This window comes from Cryptomeria japonica, chromosome 1, assembly GCF_030272615.1.
Source record: "Cryptomeria japonica chromosome 1, Sugi_1.0, whole genome shotgun sequence".
Lineage (NCBI taxonomy): Eukaryota > Viridiplantae > Streptophyta > Pinopsida > Cupressales > Cupressaceae > Cryptomeria > Cryptomeria japonica.
Window position 1 is genome coordinate 437,887,812 of NC_081405.1, and position 24,700 is coordinate 437,912,511.

Here is a 24,700-nt window from a genome sequence, read left to right on the forward strand (position 1 = left end):
ATTATACCCATCGGGTATCAGCATAACTCCAAATACACTCCTCCGATGGTTTAAGTTATCCCGATGAGTCCTCCTTCATAGTCCGCATCTTGTTTGTTACATCAGGTCACCTTATCGGGCATTAGAATAACTCACTTTATGCTTCTCTGATGACCCGATGTCATCACCTTTGCACTTATGTATCTTTTATTCCTTTGGTCTATCAGTATACATTTCCCTGATGAGATCTCTTTATTCGTACCTACCTCCACTTTCTCATCTAGTATCGATGTAATAAAATATGTATCCTCCTGATGAGGCAATGCTATCCTAATGACTATGTCTTTGATTGATCTAACTTACCCCGATCAAGTCTCTTTCTCCATCCCCGACTTGCTTCCTCATTAGGTATCAACATAACCTAAAACACCTCTCACCGATAGTTTAAGTTACCCCAATGACTTGGTATTTTCCTCCTTTTGGTATTGCCTCATTAGAGTAAGTCATGTCGATGACACCACCTTTGCCACCTAGCCCATCGGGTATCGAGGTAGTGTGAGATGACACTTTCCGATGACCCGATGACATTGTCGACCTCTACTTCACATTCTGCTTCATCGGTGTAAGTTATATCAATAACCTCATCGGCTATCGGTACAACACTTTTCTCATGCCCTCGATAGTGAATATTATACCGATGAAACCCTCCTTTTGAACTTCCTTTTAGTTCTCCTTCAGAATGGTCAGTCTAGGTCACATCCATAGGTTCTTTCATTGTTTCGGCTAGTCGGTCTTGTCGGGGTAACTTATGCCAATAGCTCAAATTTGATAATCATGCTAGTTAAGATCCTCTTCATATATTGTTCACACTTCCAACCTTCCATGGAAACTTCATATGTGTTAATAAATGACAGAGTCTATCACATAGGCCCAAAGAATGTCTTTATAAGGATCCCAACACTATCATGATGAAACTTTCTTATGTAGTCCCTATTCAGTGCCAACCCTCAACATGCCCCAGTGGTACTTGATCAATTTTGAAAATAGGTCATAGTAGGATCCTTCTGATACTACAACATACTTCCTACATATTCAATCCAGCAATAAATACTCCTATGATGAAAATGTACATATAAAACATCAAACAAATAGAACAAAATATTTTGAAAAAAAAAATGTGCTAACACAGTGTCTCAGAAATAGTGCATAAAATCAAGTATAAACAAGAACATCACATAAAAAGTATTCCACACATGAACACCATAAGTTTTTGTTATGGAAACCCAAATAGGGAAAAACCACGGTGGGAGTTGGCAACCACAAATATTTATACTCTTTCGAAGTATGCCCTATTAGGAGCTTACAATGTGCTCAATTAGGATCAGACCCTATTAGGAGTCACTCATTTAGGATCAACCTCGTGAGAGGATTTAACACTCTTTTGAGAGCTGCCCTATTAGGGGACTTAAATGTTTAAGGCCAATTAAGACCTACTCGGTTAAGGGATTTAACCTGTTGCAATTGTTAGGGAACAACAATGAAAGAATGGTCTGTTACTTGCACTTCTCTACTTGCTTGATCAAATGCATTTATACTCAACACTCTGCAACTCACAAGAAGATCTCACACTTCACTTGGATGGCTTAACACATTCTCTAAGACCACCAACATAATGAACATCAACTCTGTCATCCTAAATAGCCATCTCAATTAGGTCGGCCACAAAACCTAATTACATCATGAATTTACAATTAGATCACAAGAGATCATCATAGATCACTATACAAATCATTACAATAAATTAAAATTCAATATCAACCATTGATTGATCATAAACCATCATGAAAAATATGATAGGTATCCTCAAAACACTCTACTAAGCGTTTCGTTGATTCCGAATAAAATCTTCCTTCAATCATGCCAAAACAACTATCAAATTTTTCACGCGGGTTGTGTCATGTTACCAAGTTGATGTAGACTCATCGCCAATCACCGTCATAATAGAAATCATTATCGGTTTGATGATTTCTTCACCTTACACCCTATTAAAACCTTAGCAAAAATTCATCAGAAGTTTAAAACATGCTTTCCGATAATCTCCACAAGTTCTGGTTCTAGTCATATACTCCTTTCCATGATACATGTTCACCATCCAAACCACAAATCACTAATCATTTCTAATCAACTGATCTAATCAAAACAACTCTGCTTTACTGGTTAAAGTCCTATTTCACATACTTTAGCTCTTTGCTAGTAAACCCAGTCTTCTGGTAAACCAAATCACTTAGATGACAAAAAAAAAATATTAGGAACATCATTTGACATCAGTTGCCAATAATGACAACACAAATAATTGATCAATCCATCTATTCATATAACCTCAATCTCTTCATCACAAATAGACTTCTATCCTTCACCGGTGTAGTCATCCAACTTCAACTGCATCACTTGATCTATATCAGTTATGCCAAATGCCAATAATATACCCCTTTGACATTGATGGCAACACTAATCAGATATACAATTAGAATAACATCATCATCTGCAACTAGCTTGCCGATATCACATCATCTATTCGTTCTCCTCCTTTTGTCATCTCCCCCTTAACCAATGCTTCTTTGATCTGATCTTCAACTTCTCACATGTATGCCATATCTAATTTCTATTCATTTATTCTCCCCCTTTGACAACAATGCCAAAGATGTAAATGCATCACTTGTCTTCAAATCTGTTGTTGTCTCTTCCATCATCTCTGCTACTCAAATAAAAAAAATATAACAGAGCATTAAATCATAACTTTACATCAGACTTGCTCCCCAAAGGAGTAGCCTATACCTTCATCAATCCTTAGTGAAAAATAAACATGAATTCCATAGGATTGATGGATCTCTATCATTTTAGTTCTTCCAACATAGTTTACCTCTAAGAAAGTCAAAGGTAGCCTTTAGTAAGGGCTTAGTAAAGATATCCACTAACTGATCTTTACTCTTCACATATTCCATCTTCACCTCCTTTTCTTGAACTCTTTCCCTTAGGAAGTGATACTTCAATTCAATGTGTTTGGTTCTAGCATGAAATAAAGGATTCTTAGAAATGTTGATTGCACTTCTATTATCACAATTCACTAGTTCTAACATATCTATCTTGAATCCTTCTGGCACATGTCTCATCCATATTTCCTACGTGCAATTCATGGATGTAACTACATACTCAGCTTCAGCTGTAGATTGACAAACACAAGTTTGTTTCCTACTCATTCATGCCACTAATCTTCCTCGAAGTAGAAAAGCTCCACCAGTTGTTCTTTTCTGATCATCCACATTACCTTCCTAATCAACATCAGTAAAGACATCCAAAGTAAAATCACCTTTATAGGGATACCATAAACCATAGTCTACTATGTCTTTGAGGTACCAAAAAATTATTTTCATAGCCACCATGTGACTCTCTTTAGGCTCTTTTTGAAATTTGGCCACTAATCCTACAAGATGAGTAATGTTTGGTCTACTATGGATAACATAATATAGCTTGTCAATCATAGATCTATACTCATTTTCACTAACAACAGTGGAATCATCTTCCTTTGACAACTTGCAACTAGTCACCATCAGTGTTCCTATTGGTTTGCAGTCTTCCATACCGAAAGTAGTAAAAACCTCTTTGATATACTTGGTTTGACAAAGATACCACCATCTAGTTGTTGAACCTGTAAGATAATAAAGAACTTAATTTCACCGATTATAGACATTTCAAATTCCTTTTTCATTATATCAGCAAAGTTCATACACATATCATTATTGCCACCAAAAATTATGTCACCAACAAACACTTTTGCTATCAGCATCTTGTCTCCATCAGTCTTCAAATAAATGTTGTTGTCCTCACCGGTACATTGGAATCCAATCTTGATCAAATGTGCATGTAATCTCTCATACCATTCTCTTGGTGCTTGCTTAAGACCATACAAAGCTTTGTGCAATTTACACACCATGTCTTTATCATCAGTCAAGGAAATTCCATCTAGTTATTCAATGTATACTTCTTCTAGAATCCCATTTAGAAAGGTTGACTTGAGATCCATTTGATAGACTTTGAATCCTTTATATGCAACAAATGCCAGTAGCATTCTTACACCTTCTAATCTAGCAATAGGTGCAAATGTTTTACCATAATACTCACCTTCCTCTTGAGCATACCCTTTGCAGACTAACCTTGCCTTGTTTCTTACAATCCTTCCTTCTTCATCCAATTTATTCTTGAAGACCCATTTTTTTCCAATTACATTCTTATCCTTGAATCTAGGAACAAGTGACCATGTTTGATTCTTCTCAATTTTATCTAATTCCTCATTCATTTCCTTAACCCAATCATTGTCCTTTAGTGCCTCCTTTACTATCTTGGGTTCTATTGAACATAAGTTCTCTCTGATCTTTCTTCTGGTTTGCTCACCTACATTCTTATCACCAATTATCTGCTCTTGTGAATGATTCAATCTGATATATCTAGGTATTACATGTTCTAGTTTTGCATCTTCTTCCTCACTGTCATCGCTTACTGGTTGAGCACCTAGTTTTTCTTTTTCTGGTTCTTCATTATTCTTTTCTTCCGGTTCAATGATTAAAATATTTTCCTCATTATCATCCTTTTCAGGTTCTAATCTACTTGTACCTTCAGACTTATCAGATAAATCATCAAATTTTATATTAGCACTTTCAATAATTTTCTTAGTTCTCTTATTGTAACATTTATATGCTTTACTCTTAGAAGAGTAACCAAGAAAAATTCCCTCATCAGATTTTGCATCAAACTTCTTAGTGTAGTTATCTCTCTTAATAAAACATTGACTTCCAAAAAATTTAAAATAACTTACACAAGGAGTTTTTCCATACCATAGCTCATAGGGTGTCTTATTGTTACCTCTTTTTACCAGTACCTGGTTTAAAGTGTATATAGCAGTACTAACCTCTTCTCTCCAAAACATTTTGGATACATTACCCTACAATGACATGGTTCTTGCAGCTTCAACTATTGTTCAATTCATCCTTTCTACTATGTCATTTTGTTGTGATGTCCTCAGAGCTGATATATGTCGCGTTATACCCTATTCATCACAATACTTAACAAATTCATTAGATGTGAATTCACCTCCTCGGTCTGATCTTAAACACTTTAAGTTCTTACCGACTTCCTTCTCAACCAGAGCTTTAAATGATTTAAATTTATTAAATGCTTCTGATTTCTCTATCAAAAATGTCATCCACATCATTTTAGAATAGTAATCAGTGAAGATCATGAAATACCTATCACCATAATAACTCTTTGTTCTCATAGGGCCACAAAGATCTGTATGTACCAAATCTAAAACATTCTCAAAAATACCATTCTTTCTCTTGAAATAAATAGAGGTCATCTTACCGATTTGACATTCTTTTCATATCACACTATTTGGTTTGAAAAGTTGGGGCAATCCTCTTACAACACTTGACTTTCTTATCTTAACCAAATTATACAAATTAACATGACAACATATTTTATGCCACAACCAACTATCTTCAATTCTTGCAACTAGACAATTATTAATAGTACCTATTCAAATAGAATAAGTTACATCTAATTTGCTTCTTGATAGCAATCAGTTCACCATTACCTCCAAGAATCTTACCTGCCCACCCTTAACCATACTTGATAAACATATTAATCTTTAATGCAAACACAGCTCATTCTCTATAAGTGGACTCCACTCTTAAACTCAAGCAAATAACCTTTATCATTGAGTTGACCAACACTTAAAAGATTATGCTTAAGACCATCAACCCAAAATACATCATAAGCATTACTCTTTCTATTTAGAGATATTGAACCTTTACCTTTCACCATGCAAGGAGAGTTGTTTCCAAATCTAACAACACCTCCATCAAATTCATTAATGTTTAAGAACTTACTTTTGTCTTCAGTCATGTGGTGTGAGCAGCCATTGTCTATATGTTGGCATTGCATGAATATTGCATTGATGAAGTATAGTGTTATCATTGATGTCAATAGTAACTGGTATTGAAGATGTATTACAAAGTGATAATAATGTTGTAAAGAAACCATTATTGGTAAAGAAGTGAAGGAAACTGGTATTGTTATTGAAGTTGAGCTCAAACACTAACCCTAACCCATTGAGAAGCAGAGCCCTAACCGATGAAGCTTGGTGAATCAGTTGTGATGATCTATGATCAAATGGTGATTGGAGATGAAGATGTCATGTAAGCATGATGCACGTGATGAGTTTAAAAGTGGTTTTGGTACGTGAAGATAACCATTTATCTTGGGAATGAGCAAATGCATAGCATGAAGAGAAAAACATGTGATGAGCTACAAGATCCAATGTGCAATGATCTAGGAGCGGTTGAACTTGTCTTGAACAATGTGTAGTTGATTTCTATGTAATCCAATGATTACGATTGAACTGATATGTTTGTAATCTCTATGAGATTTGTATGTTTTGTGTTGTGTTACCGATCTATTGTATTTGTATTTAAGGGCGATGAGTTGTTTGTAATTGTGTTGGAAATTTTGTTAAGTGTGATTGTTTCCAAACCAAAAGGAGTGTCTGCAAAATATTGTGAAGGAAGATAGGAGCAGAAAAGGATTTGACTAAGCAATGTAGTTCTATTTCTAGATCAGCAAAGAACCTACTATTCTCTAACCATTAAAATAGTTAAATCCCTTAACCGAGTAAGATTTAACATGCTTCTTGTTTAAATCCTCTAACTAGGTGATCCATTAGCTTGGATTTGAAATCCTCTACCGAGGTTGCCTCTAGCAGGGTATTGCCTTTAACAGGGTATTGTAGTCAATCCCTTAACTGGGTGGTCCTTAACTAGATCTGTTCTTAACAAGACATTATTGTATAAGCTTCTAACAAGGCTTGATTTGGGTTTCCACATGAAAAATCATTGTGTGAAGTGGTGAATGATTTTGTGGATGTGTTTTGATATGGTTGATATGATTAACTAGTAAATTAACTTAGATATGTTTAGATGATAGGAAGTGATCTGAAATGAGATATTATTGATGTTAGTAAAGTGGTTTAATGTTTTGGTTAAATGGTATTTGAGTTTGAAATTTGTTACATTGTATCATTGATGTTTTGATCAACTAGTAAAGGTTGACAGTGCAGTTGCAGTTTTTGATACAGTGTCTAAACCAGTTAGTTTAGCAAGTTGTTTTTGAGTTGGGATTAAGTTTGGTGAAAGTTTAGTTTATTTTCTATTTACTGATTCACCCCCCCTCTCAGTAATTGACCAAATCCTTATTATTTCATCATATTACTAATTGGTATCAGAGCATTTCAGGTCCTCTTGTGTTTAAGCCTAATAGCTTGAGGAAAAGATCTAGGAGAACATGATGAAGAAAGAAGGTCCAAAATTCAATAGGGAAAACTACAGAATCTATAGTGATAGGATGAAGATCTATATCAAGAGCTTAGGAAGTAAATATTGGGAACATGTTGTTACTAAATATAACTTATCTAATGGGATTTTGTTAGATGGTCAAAAGGAGCAATAGGAGAACAATCAAGCATTGGAGGCCATTATCAATTCTTTGTCTAATTCAGAGTATGTTGATGTTCATGGATTGGAGACTGCATATGAAGTATGGAAGAAACTGGAAGATATCTATAGCGGTGATGAGCATGTTAAGATTGCCAAAGAAGAGAGTCTGAGAGATAAATTTGATGATATGCGGATTGTTTCAGATGAAAAAATTCAATAGTATGGTCAGAGGATCAAGGAGATAGTTGGTGAGATCAAAAGTGTTGGAGGTACAGTGGAGGATACCACAGTTGTTAGCAAGGTGTTGAGAAACCTTCTATCGGTCTACGCTATCTGAGTTGCAGCCATTCAGGAACTCAAATCTATTGATAAGACAAATGTAACTCTTGATTCTATCATTGGTAAATTAACTGTATTTGAATTAAATGGTTTTGATGGAAGTGTTTAGAGATCAGAATCTGCATTTAGAGCATCAGTCTCAACCCCACCGATAAGGAAAAGCAGAGAAGTGAGCTACAGTCATGAGTCTAGATCCAACAAAGAGGTAGATGATGAAGATAGTTTGATTGAGCTTGAAGTATTGTTAGCCAAGTGCTAACCTAGAGATACTAGTAAGTACAGAGGTAAATTACCTTTGAAGTGTTTTGCATGTAACCGAATTGGACATATTGCTGCTAACTGTCCAAATGGAGATAATGAGAAAAAATGTGAGAAGTATAGGAAGTATTAAGGCAAAGGTAAAAGAGATTGTCCCATTGCAATGGATGGAGGAATTATAGATGAAGAATCTAAGGAAGATTCAAATGAGGACATTGTATTTGTTTCTATTAAAGAAGAGACATCAGATCAGAAGGCATTGGTCTCTCACATAGATAGTTCTGATGACTGGATTATAGATAGTGGTTGTTCATACCACATGACCGGTGACCAGAGTAAGTTTCTTACTTTGAAATAATTTGATGGAGGTGTTATGAGATTTAGGAATGACTCACCCTGCATGGTGAAAGGAAAAGGATCCATCTCTCTTAATGGTAAAAGCAGTGTAGATTATGTCTACTGGGGTGAAGGTCTGAAACACAATCTTTTGAGTGTTGATCAACTCAATGACAAAGGTTACCCATTGAAATTCAAGGATGGAGTCTGCAAGATTTATGGAAGCAAAGGTGAACTGATTGCAACTGGAAAATAGACCAGAGGTAACTTGTTTCATTTAAAATCTAAAGTCAATAGTTGTTTAATTGCAAAAGTAGAAGATAGTTGGCTTTGGTATCAGAGATTCTGTCATGTAAATTTTGATAACATTGTAAGAGTCAGTAAGTCCAAATTAGTAAGAGGTTTGCCACAGTTGGACAAACCAGTGAGTTCTTTGTGCAAGGAATGTCAGTTAGGGAAAATGACATTCTCAACCTTTAAGAGCAAATCTTTCTGAGCTGCACATTTGCTAGATTTGGTTCATATCAACCTTTATGGACCAATAAGGACTAGGAGTATTCAAGGTGATCAGTATTTCATAATTTTTACTGATGATTGCTCAAGGATGATGTGGGTCACATTCTTGAAAGACAAGACTAAAGCATTTAGAAAGTTTAAGACATTCAAAGCCTTAGTTGAAAATGAAAGTGGTAAGAAGATAAAGTTCTTGAGAACTGATTAAGGTGGTGAATTTACTTCAGAGGAATTCACTAGATATTGTGAAGACAATGGAATTAAGAGGCAACTTTCTGCACCTAGGACACCACAATAGATTGGTATTATAGAAAGGAACAACTGGTAAATTGTTGAAGCTTCTAGGATTATGCTAATTCAAGGAGGTATAGCTAAGATATTCTGGAGAGAAGCTATCAGCATAGCTATTTACACAATGAACCAGATACTGGTTAAAAGAGGTAAGGACAAAAATCCTTATGAGTACTGGTATGGTAGATCACCTAATGTTAGTTACTTTAAGATTTTTGGTAGTAGATGTTTTATCAAAAGAGGTGATTATGTTGGTAAGTTTTATGCCAAGAGTGATGAAGGCATATTTCTTGGTTACTCCACCAAGAGCAAAGCTTACAAGTGTTACAACAACTGGACTATGAAGATCATTGAAAGTGTTAATGTCCGAGTTGATGAGTTTCCTAAGAAATCAGGAGAACCCAGTGAGGAGAAGGGGGAAGAAGAACCTTACACACTATTTTTGGAACCAAAACTAGTGAAGCTAGAAGTTGGAGAACAAAACAGAGAACCCCCAGTTCAACCAGAATAGGAAGGTCCAGCAGAAGATGAAGACAATGAAGTAGAAGAAGAACCTAGAAATCAAGAACATGTTATTCCAAGGTATGTTAGATTCAATCATATCCTTGATCAGATTATTGGAGATAAGAATGCAAGTGTGCTAACAAGAACAAGACTTAGAGAGAACTCTTGTATGATTTCCACCATGGAGCCTAGAACTGCAAAAGAAGCATTTGGAGATGAAGACTATATCAAGGCAATGGAAGAAGAACTTGACCAGATAAAGAAGAACAATACATGGTCATTGGTACCTAGACCGGAGAACAAAAATGTAATAGGTACAAAATGGGTATTCAAAAACAAACTGAATGAAGATGGAGTAGTGGTCAGAAATAAAGCTAGAATGGTATGCAAAGGATATGCACAAGAAGAAGGTGAAGACCATGGTGAGACATTTGCACCAGTTGCAAGATTGGAAGGAGTAAGGCCTCTACTTGCATTTGCAACATATAGAGGATTCAAAGTATATTAGATGGATGTTAAGTCAACATTCCTAAATGGAATATTGGAAGAGGAAGTCTATATTGAACAACCAGATGGCTATGCTTTATTTGTAAAAAGGAAATGGTGTGCAAATTACATAAGACATTATATGGACTAAAGCAAGCACCAAGAGAATGGTATGAAATATTTCACTCTCACTTGGTGAAGATAGGTTTTCAAAGAACTAGTGAAGACAATAACATATATCTCAAGGAAAAAGGAGATAAGATACTGGTAAGTGAGATATTTGTGGATGATGTCATTTTTGGAGGAAATGATGATATGTGTCATGATTTTTCTAATGAAATGAAGAATGAGTTTGAGATGTTACTGGTAGGTGAGATAAAAAAATTCATAGGTCTACAAATCCAATAGATGAAGGAAGGTATTTTCATCACACAGTCCAAATATGTGAAAGAAGTATTGAAGACTTTTGGAATGGGAGACTATAAACCAATTGGAACACCAATGGTTACAGGCTGTAAATTGTCTAAGGAGGATGATTCTACATCAATGGATGAAAAGGAGTGCAGGTCAATGATAGGTAGACTACATTATGTTGTCAACAATAGATCAGACATTTCTAGTGCAGTAGGATTGGTTGCCAAATTTCAGAAGAGCCCGAAGGAGACACACATGGTTGCAACCACAAGAATTTTTTAGATATCTGAAAGGAACAATTGATTATGGATTATGATATCCATATGCAGGAAAATTTAATTTAAAAGTCTATACAGATGTAGACTGGGCAAGAAATGTTGATGACATGAAGAGTATAGCCAGAGGAGTATTTTTTCTTGGAGGAAGATTAGTGTCTTGGAGAAGCAAGAAACAAAGTTGTATCTCTCAATCAACAACAAAAGCTGAATATGTTGTAGTATATATGAATTGTACCCAAGCAATCTGGATGAAACACATTCTGGAAGGTTTCAAGTTGAAGATATCAGAACCGATAAGGACTTTATGTGATAACACCAGTGCGATAAACATTTCAAAGAGCTTGATGTTGCATGCTAAGACAAAGCATATTGAGCTGAAGTATCATTTCGTGAGAGAGAAAGTGCAAAGTAAAGATGTGTCACTAGAGCATATATCTACTAAGAAACAACTAGTGAATATCTTTACTAAACCTCTGCCTAAGGCTACATTTGAGTATCTTAGAGGTAAGTTAGAGGTTGTACCCCTACATGAAGTCAATTAAGCAAATGTGGAAGACATTAGTCCCAAAGCTTATTGAAAATTTGGAAATGGATTGTTTAGAGTGGAGCTACTCCATAGGGGGAGCAACTAGTTGCAGATCGGTGAAGCCTGGAATGGTTAACCTTCACTTTGGCATTATTGTCAAAGGGGGAGAAGAATTGTATATGATTGAATACTGAGTTACCAACTGAAGATAGGGAGATACAGGTGAAGGAGAGTATATGGAAAAATGTAAACCAGGATCTTATACCTGTGTATATTCTTTACTATCATTCATCACAATCAAAGGGTATTGCTATTTGTATTGCCATCAACTCCAAAGGGGGAGAATGTTGGCATTGCATGAAGATTGCATCGTTGAGGTATAGTGTTGTCATTGATGTCAATAGTAACTGGTATTGAAGATGTATTGCAAACCGGTATTGGTAAAGTAGTGAAGGAAACTAGTATTGTCATTGAAGATGATCTCAACCACTAACCCTAACCCGTTGAGAAGAAAAACCCTAACCAATGAAGCTTGGTGAATTGGTTGTGATAATCTATGAACAAATGGTGATCGAAGATGAAGATTCCATGTAAGCATGATGTGCGTGATGTGTTTTAAAGTGGTTTTGGTGTGTGAAGATAACCGTTTATCTTGGGAATGAGAAAATGCATAGCATGAAGTGAAAAATGTGTGATGGGATACAAGATCCAATGTGTGGTGATCCAGGAGTGGTTGAAGTTGTCTTGAACAATGTGTAGCTGATTTCTATGTAATCCAACAGTTATGATTGAACTGATATGTTTGTAATCTCTATGAGATTTGTAGGTTTTGAGTTGTGTTACCAACCTATTGTATTTGTATTTAAGGTCAATGAGTTGTTTTTAATTGTGTTGGAAATTTGGTTAAGTGTAATTGTTTCCAAACTGGAAGGAGTGTCTATAGAATGTTGTGAAGGTAGATAGGAGTAGAAAAGGATTTGACTAAGCAAGGTAGTGCTATTTCCAGGTCCGCAAAGAACCTGTTGTTCTCTAACCATCACAATAGTTAAATCCCTTAACAGGGTAAGCTTTAATAGGATTTTTGTTTAAATACTCTAACCACGTGATCCATTAGCTTGGATTTGAAATCCTCTATCAAGGTTGCCTCTAATAGGGTATTTCCTTTAACGGGGTATTGTAGTCAATCCCTTAACCAGGTGGTCCTTAACTAGATCTGTTCTTAACAAGACATTATTGTATAAGCTTCTAACAAGGCTTGGCTCCTAATAGGGTGAACTTTAGAAGAGTTCCAAATACTTGTGGGTATTCATCCCCACCATGGTTTTTCCCATTATGGTTTCCACATAAAAAATCATTATGTCAAGTGGTGAATGGTTTTGTGGATGTGTTTTTATATGTTTGATGGATTAACTGATAAATCCACTTAGATATGTTTAGATGACCAGAAGTGATATAAAATGAGCTATTACTGATGTTAATAAAGTGGTTTAATGTTTTAGTTAAATGGTATTTGAGTTTCAGATCTATTACATTGTATCATTGATGTTTTGATCAACTGGTAAAGTTTGACAGCATAGTTGCAGTTTTTGATATAGTGTTGAAACTAGTTAGTTTAGCAAGTTGTTTCTGAGTTTGGATTAAGTTTGGTGAAATTTTAGTTTATTTTCTATTTACTGATTCACCCCCCCCCCTCTTAGTAGTTGACTAGATCTTTATTGTTTCCTCATATTATCACTATAATCCACTCATCACTATTCTCCATATGAGATACTAGTGCCTTTTTATTAGACAGTTCCTCCTTCACGACTACAAACACAATTTCTTCATTGTCATCTTCTTCTTCCAACTCCTCATCGATCACACCTTCATCTACTGCAACATAAGAATTTTTCTTTCCCTTTAGTTTGAATCTTCTAAACTTTTCTTTCTTATCAGTGTTAGGGAAGTTAGCAGCCATATGACCAATTTAATTACAAGAGAAACACTTCAAAGGTAGCTTTCCTTTATACTTACTAGTGTCTCTTGGAAATCTCTTTGCTAACAATGCCTCAAGCTCTATCACTTGATCTTCATTGTCTTCATTTTGTCGGTTGCTTCCATGACTTATCCTGCACTCATGATATTGACATATATCTTTTCCTTTTCTAGTAGATGAACCGGTAATAGAAGCTTTAAAGGCAGATTTAGTAGATTTTGTCACACTATTGTCAAAACTATTTAACTCAAAATTTGTAATCTTACCAATCATTGAGTCAATAATTACCTTATCCTTTGAAATAGATCTAAGTTCTTGGATTGCCGATACTCTTATAGGATACTGAGGTTGAAGAGTTCTCAGCATTTTACTTACTATTGTATCATCTTCTATTTTGCCTCCAACACTCTTTATGCCACCAACATGAACTTCTTTGATTCTCTGACCATACTGTCCAATATTATCTCCTTCAAGCATTCTGATGTCATCAAAATTTCCTCTCAAGCTTTCCTCTTTGGCTCTTTGAACATTCTCATCTCCTCCATAGATTGTCTCTAACTTTTCCCAAACCTCACCTGCAGTTTCCAATCCTTGAACATCGATATGTTCTTAATTAGATAAATTACTTACAATAGATTCTAGGTCTTGCATGTTTCTTGTTGTTCTCTAAGTTCATCCAGTGTCAAGGGAGTAGTGGGAAAACATATGTTATTTCAACTTGCTTCCAATATTGTGCACGAAGACCTTTGATGTAGATCTTCATTCTGTCTTTCTAGATCTTGTAGTTATCCTTGTTGAACTTGGGACCCTCTTTCTTCATCATCTTGAATTTCTCAAAATCTTTTCCTCAAGCGATTAGGCTTTCTGTACATATAGGACCAAAGCTCTGATACTAATTGTTAATCCTACGAGGATCCCATTAATACTAAGAGGGGGGTGAATCAATATTAAGATCGATTGAAACTTTAACTCAAAAAAAAATTTATCTCAGATCTGAAAACCATTTAACAAATGTCTCAACTTCTGTAATCAGATCTAATAACCTCTTTATCAGATTTTCTTAATACATTAATCAAATCATTTACCAATACTTTCACCACCAAAGCAATCATATAAAATTTATCATTTACTAGATCATTAACCTTATCAATAAGATCAAAAAATTTCTCAAACAACTTCTTATCAGTACTGGTAACCTCTGATAAAACATCATAACTGGTGTCTCAGAAATAATGCATGAAATGAAATATAAACAAGAATATCACATGAAAAACATTCCACACATGAACACCATAGGTTATTGATGTGGCAACCCAAAAAGGGAAAAACCACAATGGAAGTTGGCACCCACAAATATTTGTACTCTTTCAAAGTACGCCTTGTTAGGAGCTTACAATACTCCCGATTAGGAGAAGACCCTATTAGGAGTCACCCGGTTAGGGGATTTGCCTTGCAACCCAGTTAGGAGATTGATGATCTGTTAAGACCAACCTCGTGAGAGGATTTAACACTCTTTTGAGAGTTTCCATGTTAGAGGACTTAAATGTTTAAGGCTTGTTAGGACCTACTCAGTTAAGGGATTTAACCGACTGCAACTGTTTGGGAACACCAATGAAAGAATGATCTGTTACTTGCACTTCTCTTCTTTCTTGATTAGATCTAGTTATACTCAACACTCTACAACTCAAAGGTAGATCTCAAACTTCACTTGGATGGCTTAACACATTCTCAAAGACCACCAACACAATGAACATCTACTGTGTCATCCTAAATAGCCATCTCAACTAGGTCGGCCACAAAATCTAATTACATCATGAATTTACAGTTAGATCACAAGAGATCATCATAGATAGCTATACAGATCATTACAACAAATTAGATCACAAGAGATCATCATAGATTGCTATACATATGATTTCTTCACCGGTCCTTAAACCCTACTAAAACCTTAGCAAAACTTCATCCAAAATTTGAAACATGCCTTCCGGTAATCTCCACAAGTTTTGGTTCTGGTCATATACTCCTTTCCATGATACAAGTTCACCATCCTAATCATAAATCACCAATAATCGCTAATCAATCGATCATATACTCCTATTTCACAAACTTTTGCTCTCTGTTGGTAAACCTAGTCTTATGGTAAACCAAATCACTTAGATGATAAAACAAAACACCAGGAACATCATTTGACATCAGTTGCCAATAATGACAACACAAATAACTAATCAAGTCATCTATTCATAGAATCTCAATCTCTTCATCACAAATAGACTTCTTTCATTTACCGATGCAGTCATCCAACTTCAACTGCATCACCCGATCTATATCAGTTATGCCAAATGCCAACAATTTTAGTGGTGATTTTACTTCTTCACGGGATCTAATTTCCATTTTTGAAGGGAAATCCTCTATAGAGAAAAGTTGATGCATCTCATGATCCATTTAAAATCATCTACAAAGATAGTGGCACAACTTAAAGGTTTTTGTTTCTACCAAAATAGAGTTGGTAATTTTGGTTCTATTTCATCATAATTGCCAGCAAGGACAGTCTTTTGGGAGACTATTAAGAACGTTTTGTAACAAAATAACAAGAAAACTTATAAGCTTGTGATAGGTGTCTCCTCTGGCCTAAAGCTTGTTGCTCCCTTGTTTTTATAAAAGGGAAATCATGGCCATGAGATAGAGGTCAAGGAATTTGGTTCAAAAAGCTTGGATTCAAATCCTTGGTCATGTATAGTAGGTTTAGGTGAAATGAGTAAGATGAAACAAGAATTTGCAGAGAAAATAAAATGGGTTTTGTGTCTTAGTTTGTTGTAGGTTCTTGAAGGAGTTATATGCAATGTAATTTAAAACAAAAAATAGCTTATGAAATGAACAAAAATATTGTCCGAATTCATTTTCTCCAATTTATGACTTTGTTATGTTTCTAAATGAGTAAGATCAAGGGTTTTTCTCATTTGTTGCATTATTGTGATGCATGTTTCTTCTATCTTACACTCTAACCTAAGGGGTCGGTTAAACTTCTTATATAGAAGTTGTTGACTAATAGAGCTTATACAGGGTTTCTGATAAGTATTGTGGGTTGGGATAGATAGATGAGATACATTGTAAGGCAGTATTATCTCAAGATCTTTGGCTATTAGATTAAGATTTCTGTTGCATATTTATCTTTTCATTCTATAATTTTAGTTTCCCAAATGGATAAGACACTGATCATTGCTTCCAGTCATTTTTCTATGACATTTCTTTACTCATAACTCATCAGCAACTTGACATAGCTTTGATAATATCAAAATATCTTTTCATTTTTTGTGCATGATGTTGTTTGTCAAAAATTTGTCTCACACTCCAAAGTAGGTTGAGGATCACTAAGAGCTAGCCACTCTGTAGCATTCTCCCTCTTTGTTTGAGCCCTCTTTTAGGAGTGAGAACATTTTCTTTGTTTTAATGCAGACTGCAAGTGTGGTGCGGAGATTGCAAAAGAATTAAGGGAACACCCTCCCAGGTTTTGCAAAGCCCAGAGTGTAGAAGGATAATTAAAAAATCCTTGTTATATTGTTGGCCCAAGTCCCTAGGTATCCTAAATGGTTTGGAGGCTAGCCCCTCCATGCATGATTTGAGGGCCCGACTTGGTTTCTATCCCTGAGGGCAGTGCAAAAACCCTGCCAAGTGCGTTTTGGGGAACCAACAAAACCTATGAGAGATATAGAAGATATCCCAAGATCTTAATAATTTCACCAATTGATCCAGAAGTCCCAAAATTATCTCCAATACATGAGATATAAACCCCCAGGAAGAATCCTAACATCAGTGGCCATAGATAGATGGATTACAAAATTTTCCAAGCACAGACATAATGCTTAAACAACCACCTATGGACTAACATGCTAGAATGACACATGGATGTCTTTACAACATGCTACTATCCATAAGTCAAATGGTCAACATGATAAAGAAAAGGCTAGAGTCTAAGTTGACAAGGAAATCCATATGGGCAAAAAGACAAATAGATGACGAATGACCCTAATTAGTTTAAAGAAAATGTGGTGTGAAATTGCACTGGGTGTAATTTACATTACATTTTGCTCCCATTTTAGTGAGTGTATCATTATTGAGAGATGCGAAGCTAAAGTAGAGAGATGTTATCGATATTGTAAATGGAAGTAGAATTCATCGATCAAACGAAGTTGCCTCTAATGAGATAAACTCAAAATTGTGTTAGATTTTGCTAAGATGTTTCAATGCAAACACGTTAGCTACAAACAAATGTGTTAGATGAAAAGTTTGATAATAAAGGATCATGTATGAAGCTGACAAGATAGTATAATAGAAACAAACCATGCTCAATGGAGGAAAACCCCTATTACAAAAGATACAAGATAACAACTACTAAAATAAAAAGGATGGCACTAGTATGGGTAGAAAAGTGTGTTATGATAGATAGCGATACGATTGAGAAAGATTTTTCCAGTATGGGTAGCAAATTGTGTTATGCTAGGTAGCCATATGGTTGGACGACTATAGATTGATTTGGTAAATAGTGGATTGACCCCCACAAAAAGGTGACAAGATAAATAGATCAAGTAGTTTGGTCCCCACCAAGGCAGAATGATAAATAAATCAAGTGGTTTGGCCCCCACCAAGGAAAACAAAAATGCCAAGATAAACATATGCAAATTATGCAGGATATGATATCCCCCTTTAGAAAGGTATACATGAAGGGATTGTCATTCTAAGGAGAAGAAATGTTGTGTCACATCAACATAGGGAGATATCTCCATGGAATGTCATCTTCGAAAGATGACACATAAGACCCACAAAATCAACAAAAATATAAGAGCATAGGGGGATCTAATTAGTTGGAATTAGAACCCATAGTAGTAAGAAAATAAATAGTATGGCTACAAATGGGTGATTCATCATGGTCCCAAAGTTCTCAGATTTGAAGAACACATGAAGACAAAGATAAAATAAAAATTTAGGTCAACATGGAAGAAGGCCTAAATGTCCCCAATGCTTTACATCATCCTCTAATGTCGAAAAGAAAGATACAAATAGAAGAATTGTATGATGAAAAATCCTTGTATCCAAGCATTGATAGAGTAACTCGAGTCCTCCAGGAGAGCACAACATATAAAGATAGTCAACCTCCCATTTCCAAGAACCTACATAGTAGCTTGGTTCCTCTAGGAGGGAAAAAACATGTAAATCAAGCACGAGGAGCACAATCATCCACACATGCTAATGCCACAAGATAAGAAGCGTATTGTCCTTAAGTTTATCCCTTAGGATATCATCGTCCTCCTAATCTAGATCATATGGGGAAGGAGGACGAGCCTAAAGAGGGAAAACTACAAGGGCAACACTAGGCACCTCACTAGCATCTAGAGTGAGTGTAGTGTCCACCCTTGACTTGACCCATTTTGACTAGAGTTGACTTTTAATTCATGCTTGATAGACTTATCTAGACTATATTTGATAATCTGAATGATGATTACTCATGTGTTTCAGTTACCTACTATTGATGTTAGACACTATTGGACATATGTTATTTTGATGATCTATATGGTTGTTGATACTATCATTATTGATCATGTGATTTGATGGATATATGTATTTGATGGTTTTCATTTGCTTCTTATGTGATGGATCATTGATAGATATTGTTGATAATGGATTTGATGTTGATTATAATTATGCTAACCCTATTTCATGATTACATACGATGAGATGTTATGAGATGTGTTTGACTATTCTATGATTTTCTTTATGAGAGAGATGATGTCACATCACTCATTGTGAGTGGGATGTGTCATCGTGATTCCCTATCACTTGTCTATTATGAGATATATGCATATGTTATATCATTGTTTTGTAGTTGCAGGTTCTTGTAGGTACCCGACATTGACTCCACCTGGATTCACAAGTTTGAGCGTGTCTTTAATTCCAATGGCTTATGTGGTTCAAAGATGACATGAGTTCCCTTCACATACTCTAGGTCTAAGATGTTCACCAAGTATCATTAGCATCTTGGCGTAATCCACAACGTCAGTTAGTGAGTTTGATCTTTTCAGTATTATGAGTATGTTTAGAGATGATTGATTTATTTGATTGTGTTTAGATTAATTATGCAATCCTTGATATGTGATTTTATAATTAATAATGCTTATTTTAATGTATTTAATTCATTGGCTTTGAGTATTTAATTATTTGATATTTTATGTACGTTTATTTTGTGCGATTTTAATATTTATTGTTGTTTGATATTTATTTAATATTGGTGGTTTAATATTTATTGGTATTTAATTATTTAATTATGTATTTGTTTGCCTATGGTTTAATAGTTCATTTGATATTTAATATTTACTTGGCTCTTTATTTCATTTATGAGCTTTTGGTTTTAATTTCCCCATTTAACTAATTTATTTATTTATGTATGGCCTATGTTTTATTTATATAGTTGACTTTTATTTATTAGCGAGAGTGTATAAACACATTATATTTTGGTTTATTTTCATTGGCTGGAGTTTTGTTTTGGATTTCTTTTTATTCGACAATCTCGGCTTGTTCCAGGGTTGCCATTCTTGGAGATTTTCTGCAACATTTGGATTTTAATTTGGTTTTTGTATTGCTAGAGCTTGTGATTTGGATTTGGATTTGGATCTCTTCGTCAAATTTCTCCCATTACTTCTATTTTTAGGATGGTGCTCTTGTCTCTTGTAAAGATTTTTATTTATCTGTAGTCTCCGTGTCTGTAGAAATTGTTGTTTGTGGGTTTTATTTGGGGAAATGATTTATTATAAAGTTTATACTATAGTTTTTAGAAAAATATTTATGTGCATAGAATTTAATATAAAGCTTAACTTTAGGGTGCAGGAAAAATATTTATTTTTTATTGGCTGGGTTGGTTTGCCGTGAGTGCACAACTTTGCAACTTTTTGGCAAATTCATTTCTATGAAAATTTAATCCTTTTCTTTTGTGATTGATGTCTTTTGGATGATTATAGGTAAATTTGTTTGTTGGTAGAGAATTTGGGAGAGTTTGTATTAGATTTGGAGAGATTTGATTGATTTTTCTATGAGGGAGTTTTTGAAGATTTCTTGGTTGTTTTTTGATTTTTCGTTTGATTAGAGAGATTCCTGAGTTTTCTATTAGTGAAACAATGATTTTGCAATGAGTTTTATTTGATTTGGAGCTCTTTGTGAATTGATTTTGGTGTAAATTGAGTTGGAAGCTCTTGGGTTTTGAGATTCGATTTCTCCTTCTTAAGTTAATGATTTTGCAATTTGTTTGTTGCTAGGATTGAGTCTTTTCAAGGCGACATTGAGCCGTTTGGTTTCAAGGTTGGATTATTTTTCTATGAATTTTAATTTAAGTTTAAAAATTAGTCCTATTTCCGTGTTTTCTGTTCTTTGTGACAAATGCGCTAAAAGATTGTGTAAATGCGCTAAAGGACTATGTGTGTGCGCTAAGGTAAATGTACTAATCTGTTTAATGAATACGTTATAACAATGACAAATGCGCTAGAAAAGAGGATAAACGTACTACAAAAATTGACAAATGTGCTAAATTTTTTGTACGTATGCACTAAAATAGTGGACATATGCGCTAAACTGCCATTTTTTAGTGTTTTTCAAGTTTGTCATTTGAGATGTCATTTTCAAATTTGGATTTCATACTAGAGGCTTTTTTGATGGTTTATGATGATTTCTAGATTATGCATTTGATCTATTTGATGAATCTTGTATGGTTTTCACTTCTATGTTGTTGTGGAAATGTCGATGTTGGATTTATGCCTCTATCTTGTTGAGAAGCCATGGTAGAGAGAGTTATTTATTGTGCTCAATTCAGCAAGTTGATGTGCCATGTTGTTGATACTTATTTCATTTGATGAGCAGATTTTGTTATCTTATTGATGCATTTTTATGCAATGAGGCTCCTTGATGTTTATTTGGCTTTATGACCTTTGGATGACCATGTATGTGTGTGGATGTATGATGATAATGATTTCAAATTTAATTATTGATATGAGCCTCTTGTTGAATTATTGTTTGGGGCATGTTAGGGGGATTGGTCTTCCATGTGATGACCGGGGTCATGAGAGATTGGCTTGCATGAGGTTCCTTGTAAGGATGGATGATGTCTAGACTGCCAGGGCACATTGGGAGTTTACCATGATTTGTAAATAAGTGATAACCTAATAATTAATGGGATGGGTAGCTAGATTCATTAAAATAATAATTGTTGTGAGCCTCATGACTTGATCCTAGGGAGGATGTTTTAGGATAAGTAGGAGAAGGCCATTGTTATGGAAAGTCAATCTCCCTTGATCTCTCATAGGTTGAGATGGCTCCACATGTCCATCAGGCTAGTGCCTTATGTTGTTATGTTTTGAGGATGGAATGTGATGACACTCCACTCCTACATGTGTTCCCTTGATGATTTATGATTATGCCTTATTGGTTGCATTTATGTCTTGTTGATTTGTACACCTCTGGGAGTTTATTATTGTTGTATGGTGTTGGTTCTTGCATGAGAGTCCTTGTATTATTAGTCTCTTTGGTTATAGGTGCGAGTTTAGGTTTAGAGTATATGTTGGGACCTTGTGTCATCTCCTAGCATGGGGGGTGGTTCCTTTGGTTCCACATGGTTGAGTGGTTGGTGCTTATTCGCCATTGGGATGTTCTCTTGGATTATTCTTGTGTGGATGTGAATTCTTCTTCATGATGATCATGGATGTATCTTGTAGTAGATTTATGTAACGAGTACGATGTAATACATGTCATGTAATATTCTTGTATGTAGTAGTTGGAATCTTGTAGTAGGAAGAGCTATGCTCATGATTTATTTTATGTACTTATAATTGTAAGATAGAATGTATTTGAAATTGGGATTATGTCATAAAATGTAATGAGACATTAGGGATGCAATTGTATTATTGTATGGATATGATCTTATGTATCTTGGAGTTACAATGTATTGTGATTGAAATAGAAATGGATTTACATTGTGGTTTAATTGTATGAAATGTTTAGGATGTAAGTTAGAATGTAAAGGAACCTTAGAAGAGAAATATTCGTAAAGTAAGGAATGAATATGTTAAAACATGTTAACTAGGTCTAGTGAAGATGAATGATTCATATAGATGCATTGATAGAATGAAGTCATGCATATCATGTAAAGGGTTGTAAGTAAGAAGTTTGTATTGAGATTCTTGCATTATGTATTTGGAATTAATGATAAAGAAGATGATCATGCTAGTATTAGTTTCAATTGAAGTATGTTTAATTGGATTAGTAAAGATGGATTATATCTATGCATTAGGATTGGATTATCATGAAAAGGAAAAGAGCATGTAGACAGGTAATATTGGGTTAAAACGTATTTGGATTTGGTGCATAAAGTGAATGTATGATTAAGGGGTTGTATTTAATTTTAAAGAAAGAATACAACATGCTATTAGGATGGAAGAATGATATACATGTCATAATGGGTAGATAATCTAGTAGGTTGCATATCTCATGGTTAGGAGTAGAATATGATGCATTAAATCAAGATGGAATATATTTATCATGTGAGTAGGATGCCATTATTGTAGTTAATTAAGTAATGGCATTGAATTACCCTAGGGAAAGGTTAATGATGTTATGTTATTTCCACTTGCGTAAATTTATGAAATGTGTAATGATGCATGATCATGATGGTTAAATGATTAATGAATATAGTTAGATGGAGATGCTATGTGTTACATTAGTTGTTAATAGATGTTAATTAATTTTTTTTATCTCCAATAGTATGTTAGATGTTTAGTTTCTCTAGGGTATTTTGGCAGGCATTACATTTGGTATTAGAGTCCATTTTCAAACACTGGGTACTTTGGTTTCCCTTGAGCCCATTGTGTGTGTTAGCATTTAGCATGGGGTAGCCCAATGGTTTTATCCCTACTATTTATTTTCTTCTTATAGTTGCCCTAGATGGTTAGCTTATAGTTTTATTTTGCATCTTTCTTAGACAAGATGCCTGCTAGTGGTAGAGATTGTTGTCATGCTAGTTGCATGGGTACTCATAGGAATCATCGTCTTGAGGTTTCCAAGGAGTCACACCATGAGGAGCAGCAATAGGATCAACCTAGAGATGATACAGATCAACCTAGAGATGATGTGATTCCATAGTTGGTGAACATGCTTGAAGAAATTCTTGGTAATCTAGGATAGAGGCGGGAGGAAAACTAGTAGGAGGGATCTCATCATTTGGAGCATCAAAAGAGAGAGAGAGTTTGTGTTCTCCTAGGAGAAGAGTTGAGGTGGATCATAAGACACTTGTAGCCAGTCACATGAGAGATTTTATGAGGACTCATCCTCCTACCTTTGAGGGCTTAGGCAGTGGCATGGAGGTGGAGAATTGGCTTTTGGACTTAGGTAGGTGTTTTGCTATGCACCCATGTAGCAATAACACCAAGGAAAGATGTGCAATCATGCACCTTCATGATTTTGTGATGACATGGTGGCACATAGAGGAACAAAAGATACATTTGGACATAGTGACAATATCTTGGGAGTTGTTTGTGTCGCAATTTCATGCTAGATTTATTTGACAGTATTGGAGGTAGAGGAAGGCTAATGAATTCCATGATTTGAGACAATAGAGGATGATTGTGGAGTAGTATGAGTGTAGGTTATTTGAGCTTAGACAATATGCTAGGATTGTTGATGATGAGTTGATGCTGATTCAGTACGTTGTGAGAGGTATTAGTGATCGTATCAGTGGAGAGGTTAGAATGCATGAACCTAAGACCTTGGAGGCAACTATGGAGAAGACGAGGATAGAAGAGGAGAATCTTGCCTTAGCGTTAGGAGGTGCGACAGAAGGGTAGATAGTTAGTTGACCTGCTATAGGATCTATTGTGCGAGGTTCTCAGTAGAAGTCTTTAGGTTTTGCTAGGAGCCATCCTTCTTCTTTTTGCAGTGGTTAGTGGTTTAAGAAGAAGCATTCTTAGGGGCAAAAATTTGCACAAGGTGCTAGATTTTAGGTTGACAAGAGTTAGAGCTGTCAGTGTGATGGGAGACCTGCTCCTTCTTAGCTAGCTCCTAGTAGAGGCAGTGTTCAATAGTCAAGTACAACACCATGTAGTAGAGTGTTTGGTAGGAAGGATTATTTTGCATGTGGACAACCAAGACACAATACAATCCATTGTCCTCAACGTACTTCTCAGATGTCAAGGCACTAGAAGCTAGCTACTTTTGAGCCTATAGTTGA